At 45.0% G+C, this 10,262-nt stretch overlaps 1 protein-coding gene across 8 annotated transcripts in view; it reads right to left on the reverse strand.

The window, feature by feature from the left end:
- usp19 (ubiquitin specific peptidase 19) overlaps positions 1-10,256 on the reverse strand; it is a 173,697-nt gene extending 163,441 nt beyond the window's left edge. For 6 of the 8 annotated variants that reach the window (XR_006314249.1, XM_043707548.1, XM_043707547.1 and 3 more), the window contains exons 1-2: positions 10,066-10,256; positions 7,961-7,998 (exon numbers count right to left, since the gene is read on the reverse strand). The gene's annotated coding sequence lies outside the window, so the exon portion shown is untranslated. Of the gene's footprint in view, positions 1-7,960; positions 8,063-10,065 lie in introns of those variants that run through there. The other 2 variants (XM_043707545.1, XM_043707544.1) reach the window with 2 other exon arrangements.
- Positions 10,257-10,262: the final 6 nt, after the last annotated feature.

The following is a 10,262-nucleotide window of genomic DNA, read 5'->3' on the forward strand; positions in this document are numbered from 1 at the left end:
ATATCCTCCGAAGAGGCAGGCATAGCTTGGGCCTATGCGGGTGCCCATGGCTACTCCTTTCGTTTGGCGGAAGTGGGAGGATTGGAAAGAGAAGTTGTTCAGGGTGAGGACCAGTTCAGTCAGTTGAAGGAGGGTGTCAGTGGAAGGGTATTGGTCGGTACGGCGGGAAAGAAAGAAGCGGAGGGCTTTGAGTCCTTCGTGATGGGGGATGGAGGTGTACAGGGATTGGATGTCCATGGTGAAAATAAGGCGTTGGGCACCGGGGAAGCGAAAATCCTGGAGCAGGTGGAGGGCATGGGTGGTGTCCCGAACGTAGGTGGGGAGTTCTTGGACTAAGGGGGACAGGACGGTGTCAAGGAATGCGGAGATGAGTTCGGTGGGGCAGGAGCAGGCGGAGACAATGGGTCAGCGGGGCAGTCAGGTTTGTGGATTTTGGGCAGGAGGTAGAAGCGGGCGTTGCGGGGTTGTGGGACTATGAGGTTGGAGGCGGTGGATGGGAGATCCCCCGAGGTGATGAGGTTATGGATGGTCTGGGAGATGATGGTTTGGTGGTGGGGGGGGGGGTGGGGTCATGGTCAAGGGGGCAGTAGGAGGAGGTATCTGCGAGCCATTTGCAATTCCTCAGATACTGACATCTGCATAATATCCAGGTTTGGGCTGACAAGTGGCAAGCAACATTCACACCTCACAAATGTCAGGAAATGGCCATGTCCAATAAGAGGCAATGTAATGTAATCACTATTCCTTAACATTCAATTGTGTTACTATCAACATTTTGGGTACCATTAACCAGAAACTCAACTGCACTTGCACAGGAGCTACAAGAGCAGGTCAGAGTCTAGGCGAATAACACACCTCCTGACTCCCCAAAGACTGTCTACCATCTACAAGGCATAAGTCAGGACTGATGGAATACTCCCTACTTCCTTGGATGAGTGCAGCGCCAACAACACTCAAGAAGCTTGACATCATCTGGGACAAAGCAGCCTGTTTTGACTGGCACCACATCCACAAACATCCACTCTCTTCTCCACTGATGCTCAGCAGCTGCAGTCTGCGCTACCTAAAAGATGCACTGTAGAAATTGCAAGATCCTTAAACAGCGCCTTCCAAACCAATGAACAATTCCATCTAGAAGGACAATGTTCATGCAAACACCACCACCTGCAGGTTCCCCTCCAAGCCACTCACCAGCCTGACCTGGGTCAAAATCCTAGAATATCTCCCTAATGGCGTAGTGGTCAACCCACAGCAGGTGGACTGCAGTGGTTTAAGAAGGCAGCTCACTACCTTCTCAAGGGCAACTAGGGATGGCCAATAAATGTTAGCCAGCCAGCGATACCCACATCCCATGAGTGAATAAATCAAAAATATCTTTGGCACCATTTGAAGAGCATTGTACATGTTATTTATTTCCATGAACCATGAGTATCAAATTAAATGTCATATTGTAGTGCAATCTCAGTCCAATTTATTATAAAGTTAATAATTCTTTGAATCCACACAGTGAGCAGGATCTAAATAGACAGCATGAAAATTAAACAGGAAAAAGAGATAATAGTGGCTACTGTATCGTGGCCAATTCAAACATTTCAACATTTTTGCAGATTAGAACTGAACGGAAGACAGAATCACATGGAAATTTGTTTGAACATCAAAAGGCAATTTAGCTGCAAGTACCATTTCCTTTATGCAGATCAACTTAGTTACCACCTTACTGCTATTCCCTTCAGAAATCAGAAATGCAAGCATCAAACATAGAACATAACAGCGCAGTAAAAGTCCTTCGGCCCTCGATTTTGCGCTGACCTGTGGAACTAATCTGAAGCCCATCTAAACTACACTATTCCATTCTCGCCCATATGTTTATCCAATGACCATTTAAATGCCCTTAAAGTTGGCGAGTCTACTACTGTTGCAGGCAGTGTGTTCCACACCCCTACAACTCTGAGTAAAGAAACTACCTCTGACATCTGTCCTGTATCTATCACCCCTCAAGTTAAAGCTATGTCCCCTCATGCCAGCCATCGCCATCCAAGGAAAAAGGTTCTCACTCTCCAACCTATCTAACCCTCTGATTATCTTATTGATCTTAATTAAGTTGCCTCATAATCTTCTCTCTAACGAAAATAGCGTCAAGTCTCTCAGCCTTTCCATATAAGACCTTCCCTCCATACCAGGAAACATCTTAATAAGTCTCCTCTGAATCCTTTCCAAAGCTTCCAGACCCTGTACGCAATACTCCAAATGTGGCCGCACCAGAGTTTTGTACAGCTGCAGCATGATCTCATGGTTCTAAAACTCAACCTCTCTACCGATAAAAGCTAACACATTATATGCCTTCTAACAACCCTATCAACCTGGGTGGCAACTTTCAAGGATCTATGTACCTGGACACCAAGATCTCACTGCTTATCTACACTACCAAGAAACTTACCGTTAGCCCAGTATTTTGTATTCCTATTACGCCTTCCAAAGTGAATCACTTCACACTTTTCCGCAGTAAACTCAATTTGCCACCTCTCAGCTTAGCTCTGCAGCTTATCTATGTCTCTTTGTAACGTACAAAACCTTCATCACTATCCACAACTTTACTGACCTTAGTGTCATCCGCAAATTTACCACCCTTCTATGCCCTCATCCAGGTAATTTATGTAAATGACAAACACCAGTGGACCCAAAACAGATCCTTGCAATACCCCACTAGTAACTGAACTCCAGGATGAATATTTCCCATCAACCAAAACCTTCTGCCTTCTTTCAGCTAGCCAATTTCTGAGCCAAACTGCCAAATCACCCTCAATCCATTGTCTTCATATTTTGCGCAATAGCCTACCATGGGGAACCTTACCAAATGCCTTACTGAAATCCATATACACCACATCAACCATTTGACCTTTTTGGTGCTGTAAGAAATGGGGAAGTGTGTTGTTTTCAAAGAACTCAATAAGGTTTGTGAGGCATGACCTACCCTTCACAAAACTGTGTTGTCCATCCCTAATCAATTTATGCATCCCTAGATGATTATAAATCCTTACTCTTATAATCTTTTCCAACATTTCACCCACAACCAAAGTAAGGCTCACTGGTCTATAATTACCAGGATTATCTCTACTCCCCTTCTTGAACAAGAGAACAACATCTGCTATCCTCCAGTCTTCTGGCACTATTCCTGTAAACAATGATGACAAAGATCAAAGCCAAAGGCTATGCAATCTCCTCCCTGATTTCCCAGAGAATCCTAGGATTTGTTTGTTATCATAGATACTTACTTTTCTGCTCCAACACCCTTCCTTGTAACAGCTCTTTTGGTGAAAAAGTTCTGCCTTATTAATTGAACCCAAACTTAACAACTTGTTCCAGATCAATTGCGAATTCCCTCTTTCGCTCCTTGCTCATCAAAAAAGATTACACACCTACATAATGCACATGATATGTTTAAGATTTACTTTTTAAAGTGTGCCTTGCATACCAATAAAGCGAACCTTGCACCATACCCCTGCTTTGAGTTGTTCTATCTACTTTCCTGCAGCCGGGTTGACATTTCCGATCACCTGGTTATTGTTTGAAGGTATAACACTGGCATCGCTGCAACACCCGAATAATGCATTGGAACAGTATGGACAGTTCTAGAATGCATTGCACAATGCTGTCAGTTAAGGTGATTAAAATAAGTTGTGAAGAATGGCACGCGGATTGACAGTATGTATGTCAGAGTCATTGAGATGTACAGCATGGAAACTGACCCTTCGGTCCAACCTGTTCATGCCGACCAGATATCCCAACCCAATCTAGTCCCACCTGCCAGCACCCACCCCATATCCCTACAAACCCTTCCTATTCATATACCCATCCAAATGCCTCTTAAATGTTGCAATTGTACCAGCCTGCACCACTTCCTCTGGCAGCTCATTCCACACACGTACCACCCTCTGTGTGAAAACGTTGCCCCGAGGTCCCTTTTATATCTTTCCCCTCTCACCCTAAACCTATGCCCTCTAGTTCTGGACTCCCCAACCCCAAGGAAAAGACTTTGTCTATTTATCCTATCCATACGTCTCAATTTTGTAAACCTCCATAAGGTCACCCTTCAGCCTCCGACGCTCCAGGGAAAACAGCCCCAGTCTGTTCAGCCTCTCCCGATAGCTCAAATCCTCCAATCCTGGCAACATCCTTGTAAATCTTTTCTGAACCCTTTCAAGTTTCACAACATCCTTTCGATAGGAAGGAGACCTGAACAGCACGCAATATTCCAACAGTGGCCTAACCAATGTCCTGTACAGCCGCAACATGACCTCCCAACTCCTGTACTCAATACTCTGACCAATAAAGGAAAGCATACCAAACACCTTCTTCATTATCCTATCTACCTGCGACTCTACTTTCAAGGAGCTATGAAGCTGCCCTCCAAGGTCTCTTTGTTCAGCAACACTCCCTAGGACCTTACCATTAAGTGTATAAGTCCTGCTAAGATTTGCTTTCCAAATGCAATACCTTGCATTTATCTGAATTAAACTCCATCTGCCACTTCTCAGCCCATTGGCCCATCTGGTCCAGATCCTGTTGTAATCTGAGGTAACCCTCTTCGCTGTCCACTATACCTTCAACTTTGGTGTCATCTGCAAACTTATTAACTGTACCTCTTACGCTCGCATCCAAATCATTTACATAAATGACAAAAAGTAGAGGACGCAGCACCGATCCTTGTGGCACTCCACTGGTCACAGGCCTCCAGACTGAAAAACAACACCATCCTCTGTCTTCTACTTTTGAGCCAGTTCTGTATCCAAGTGGCTAGTATTCTCTGTATTCCATGAGATCTAACCTTGCTAACCAGTCTCCCATGGGGAACCTTGCCAAATGCCTTACTGAAGTCTATATAGATCACATCACTGCTCTGCCCTCATCAATCGTCTTTGTTTCTTCTTCAAAAAACTCAATCAAGTTTGTGAGACATGATTTCTCAAGCACAAAGCCATGTTGACTATTCAAAGTGCGAAGATTTGTAGCTCAGGTGCTCGTTGTTGTGGTTCTGTTCGCCGAGCTGGAAGTTTTTGTTGTAAAAGTTTCGTCCCCTGGCTAGGCGACATCATCAGTGCTTGGGAGCCTCCTTCGAAGCGCTTATTTGATGTTTCCTCCGGTGTTTATAGTGGTCTGTCCCTGCCGCTTCCGGTTGTCAGTTTCAGCCGTCCGCTGTAGTGGTTGGTAGAGGCATGGCATTCATCCACAAACTCCATCAACAAACACATCGACCAATATACCAACTACTACAGCGGACGGTTGAAACTGACAACCGGAAGCGGCAGGGACAGACCACTATAAACACCGGAGGAAACATCAAAGAAGTGCTTCGCAGGAGGCTCCCAAGCACTGATGATGTTGCCTAGCCAGGGGAGGAAACGTTTGCAACAAAAACTTCCAGCTCGGCGAACAGAACCACAACATGTTGACTATCCCTAATCAGTCCTTGCCTTTCCAAGTACATGTACATCCTGTCCCTCAGGATTCCCTCCAACAACTTATCCTCCACTGATATCAAGCTCACTGGTCTATAGTTGCCTGGCTTGTCCTTACCACCCTTCTTAAACAGTGGCCACCACCTTAGCCAACCTCCAGTCTTCCGACACCTCACCTGTGACTATCGATGATAGAAATATCTCGATGATAGAAATATCTCAGCAAGAGGCCCAGCAATCACTTCTCTAGCTTCCCACAGAGTTCTAGGGTACACCTGATCAGGTCCTGGAGATTTATCCACCTTTACCTATTTCAAGACATCCAGCACTTCCTCCTCTGTAATCTGGACATTCTGCAAGATGTCACTATCTATTTCCCGACAATCTATACCTTCCATATCCTTTTCCACTGATGCAAAATACTCGTTTAGTATCTTCCCCATTTTCTGTGGCTCCACACAAAGGCCGCCTTGCTGATCTTTGAGGGGCACTATTTTCTCCCTCGTTACCCTTTTGTCCATAATTTATTTGTAAAGACCCTTTGGATTCTCCTTAATTGTATTTGCCAAAGCTATCTCATGTCCCCTTTTTGCCCTCCTGATTTAGATTAGATTAGATTCCCTACAGTGTGGAAACAGGCCCTTCGGCCCAACCAGTCCACACTGACCCTCCGAAGAGTAACCCACCCAGACCCATTTCCCTTTGACTAATGCCCCTAACACTATGGGCAATTTAGCACAGCCAATTCACCTGACCTGCACATCTTTGGACTGTGGGAGGAAACCGGAGTACCCGGAGGAAACCCACAGACAGAGGGAGAATGTGCAAACTCCAAACAGGCAGTCACACAAGGCTGGAATCGAACCTGGGACCCTGGTGCTGTGAGGCAGCAGTGCTAACCACTGAGCCACCGTGCTGCCCCCTCTTAAGTATACTCCTACTTTCTTTATATTCTTCTAAGCATTCACTTGATCTATCCTGTCTGTACCTTACATATGTTTCCTTCTTTTTCTTAACCAAACCTTCAATTTTTTTTAGTCATCCAGCATTCCCTATATCTACCAGCCTTTCCTTTCACCCTAACAGGAATATGCTTTCTCTGGATTCTCGTTATCTTATTCCTGAAGGCTTCCCATTATCCAGCCGTCCCTTTACCTGCGAACATCTGCCCCCAGTCAGCTTTCAAATGTTCTTGCCTAATACCATCAAAATTGGCCTTTCTCAAATTTAGAACTTCAACTTTTAGATCTGGTCTATCCTCTTCCATCACTATTTAAAATCTAATAGAATTATGGTCGCTGGCCTCAAAGTGCTCCCCGACTGACCCTCAGTCACCTGCTCTGCCTTATTTCCCAAGAGTAGGTCAAGTTTTGCACCTTCTCTAGTAGATACATCCACATACTGAATCAGAAAATTGTCTTGTACACACTTAACAAATCCCTCTTCATCTAAACCCTTAACACTATGGCAGTCCCAGTCGATGTTTGGAAAGTTATAATCCCCCACCATAACCACCCTATTATTCTTACAGATAGCTGAGATCTCCTTACAAGTTTGTTTCTCAATTTCCCTCTGACTATTAGGGGGGGTCTATAATACAATCCCAATAAGGTGATCATCCCTTTCTTATTTCTCAGTTCCACACAAATAACTTCCCTGGAAAAATTTCCAGGAATATCTTCCCTCACTACAGTTGTAATGCTATCCCTTATCAAAAATGCCACTCCACCTCCTATCTTGCCTCATTTTCTATCCTTCCTGTAGCATCTATACCCGGGAACATGAAGCTGCCAGTCCTGTCCATCCCTAAGCCACATTTCTGTGATTGCTAAGATATCCCAGTCCCATGTTCCTAACCATGCCCTGAGTTCATCTGCCTTCCCTGTTAGGCCCCTTGCATTGAAATAAATGCAGTTTAATTTATTAGTCCTACCTTGTCCCTGTCTGCCCTGATTGTTTGACTCGCTTCTGCTCTCAACTGTACCAGTCTCAGATTAATTTCTTTCCTTCCCCCCCACCACCTTACTACTTTAAATCCTCCTGAGCAGCTCTAGCAAATTTCCCTGCATGCAGCAGTATCAACAATTTGTATCTTATAGCACCTTTAACACAGTGAACTGCTCTATAGTGCTGCATAGGAGCATTATTTCACAAAATCTTGTATACAAAGTGCACCATTGCAAACGGCAACTGACCATATTGATTTGCTTGCTACACTACAATGACTGCCACACACAGCCACTCCACTAGCAAATGTTTTCAAACATATCTGAGTTTATGAAAGGCCAGTCAAGAAATGCAAGTCCTTTTTTTTATATAATCAATAGATGGAGTTAAAAAGAAGGAATTATAGATTCAGCTCCCCAAACACTCACTGCAAGTAATACAACTGCAGGACCATACAGCAAGGAGGAAGCAATATCGCCAAACAAGATCTCAATTTTCCAACATGTTGTGCAAAATTAGAATTCACAAGTTATTCTTGAGTGAGAGATAAAACTCACCTCAGTCAGTAATTCAATTATGGTTCAGGCTCCAGGATCTATTCATAAAACAGCACAGTGAAACATATTAGACATGGACGAGGCAGATTAAAACTCACCAATCTAGAAAAACAGATAATATTTAAATATTAAGTTAGGAAGTTAACAAGAGAAAATCACCACCTAACTTTCTAATCCCATTTTCCAGCACTTGGCACATAGCATTGCATGCCTTGGCATAGCAAATAAACATTTAAGTAGTTTTTAAATGAGGGTTTATGCCTCTACCACCCTTACTAGCAAAGAGTACCAGATTCCACACCGCCACCGGATGAAAACGTTTTCCCTCAGATCTTCTCTAAGCCTTCTGCCCCATACCTTAAATCAATACCTCCTGGTCATTGATCCCTCCATCAATGAGAAAAGTGTCTTCCTGTCTACTTTGTCTGTACCCCATGTAATTTTATACATCTCAGTCAGGTAGTTGTGACAAAAGCTAGTGCTTCCAAATAAATTTGTTGGACTATAACCTGGTGCTGGGTGATTTTTAACTCAAGGCAAAAGTGAGGACTGCAGATGCTGGAAACAAGAGTTTAGATCAGAGTGGTGCTGGAAGAGCACAGCAGGTCAGGCAGCATCCGAGGAGCAGGAAAATCGACGTTTCGGGCAAAAGCCCTTCATCAGGAATAGAGGCAGGAAGCCTCCAGGGTGGAGAGATAAATGGGGGAGACGGTAGCAAAGAGTACAATAGGTGAATGGGGGTGGGATGGAGGTGATAGATCAGAGGGGAACAGATAGGTGGGAAGGGAGATTGGCAGGTTGGACAGGTCATGAGGACAGTACTGAGCTGGAAGGTTGGAACTGAGGTAAGGTGGGGGGTGGGGAAAATGTGGAAACTGGTGAAGTCCAGGCAACATCTTGGTAAATCGCCTCTGCATCCTCTCGTGCTATTGCATCCCTCCTTAATGTGGATTTTAGAACTGCATACCATACTCTAGCTCTGGTCTAACCGATGTTTTACACAGTTTCAGCACAACCTCCCTGCTCTTAAACTCTGTGCCTTGACTGGTAATGGCAAGCATACATATCTTATTAACCACTTTATCTACCTGTCCTGATACCTTTTCCCTGATGAAGGGCTTATACCCAAAATGTCGATTCTCCTGCTCCTTGAATACTGCCTGAACTTCTGTGTTTTCCAGCACCACACTCTCGACTCTGATACCTTAAGAAACCAAGTCCCTATGATCCTTGGTACTTGATATATAGGCAAATTTCAGAGAAGTGTAAAAGTAATAAGGTAATAATAGTTGGAGATTTCCACCTCAAGAACATTAAATCGGGTAGTCATTTTGTGAAAGGATGAAGGGTTTGGAATTCTTAAAAAACATTCAGGGCAGTTTTTTTCAGCCAGTGCATAAAAGTCTCTCCAAGGAAAGGAATGGCACTGGACTTAACGTTTTGTAACAGAGCTGTGCAAGTGGCTGAAGCATCAGTGGGGGAGCACTTTGCAAACAGCAATCATTAGTTTGTTAGATTTAATATGGTTATGAACTGGGATGGGCCTGAAATCTAAGTTCACAACTGAGTGTCGGTGGTCTTTAATAAGATCAAATTTGATTTCTCCCAGAGTGAACTCGGAGCAGACATTTTCAGATAAATGTCTCAGAAAAGTGGAATACATTCAAGAAAGAAATATGGAGTGTGCAGGGCTAACATGTTCCAACCAATTGCAGAATGACAATAAACCTAGAGAATAACCAGCTTCCAGGAGCAGTATTTATAACCGATCTTGAGGACAAGGTTAATGAATCCATGTAGTTTCTATGAATGTGTGAACCTGCCAACAGGTCCCCATCAGGCAGCAACAAACCAGCTGGCCCAAACAACTCGGCAGCGGGTACCAAGTAAACACAGCAAAGGCACTCCAGCAATAATGAATTCAACAGGTCACTAACGGAGCTGCTGAAGGGGATAGACACAGGGTTACAGGATTTACACAGGGACCGAGAGGACACCCCGCTGGGCCCCGGGGAACCACTCCCGCTCGACGGGACATGGTCATCCCACCGCCCGCGACATCCTCTCTACACTCGGGCGGAGGCAATGAGCCGCGGCCTTCTCACCTCCAGCTCTCGGGGCTCCCCAAATCCCGGAGCTGATGCCGGACCGCCTCCCTGCGGCTCAGCGGCGCTGCCGGGACATCGGGGCCGGACTCAACTCCGAACTCTTCACCCAGGAGCCAGCGGCTCGGCCCTTTCCTCCTTCGCCGGGGGCCGGGGGCCTGGCGGTCTTGCCCGGAGCCGGGGCCTCGGGCTTGGTG

The sequence above is a fragment of the Chiloscyllium plagiosum genome, chromosome 18 (genome assembly GCF_004010195.1).
Source record: "Chiloscyllium plagiosum isolate BGI_BamShark_2017 chromosome 18, ASM401019v2, whole genome shotgun sequence".
Classification (NCBI taxonomy): domain Eukaryota; kingdom Metazoa; phylum Chordata; class Chondrichthyes; order Orectolobiformes; family Hemiscylliidae; genus Chiloscyllium; species Chiloscyllium plagiosum.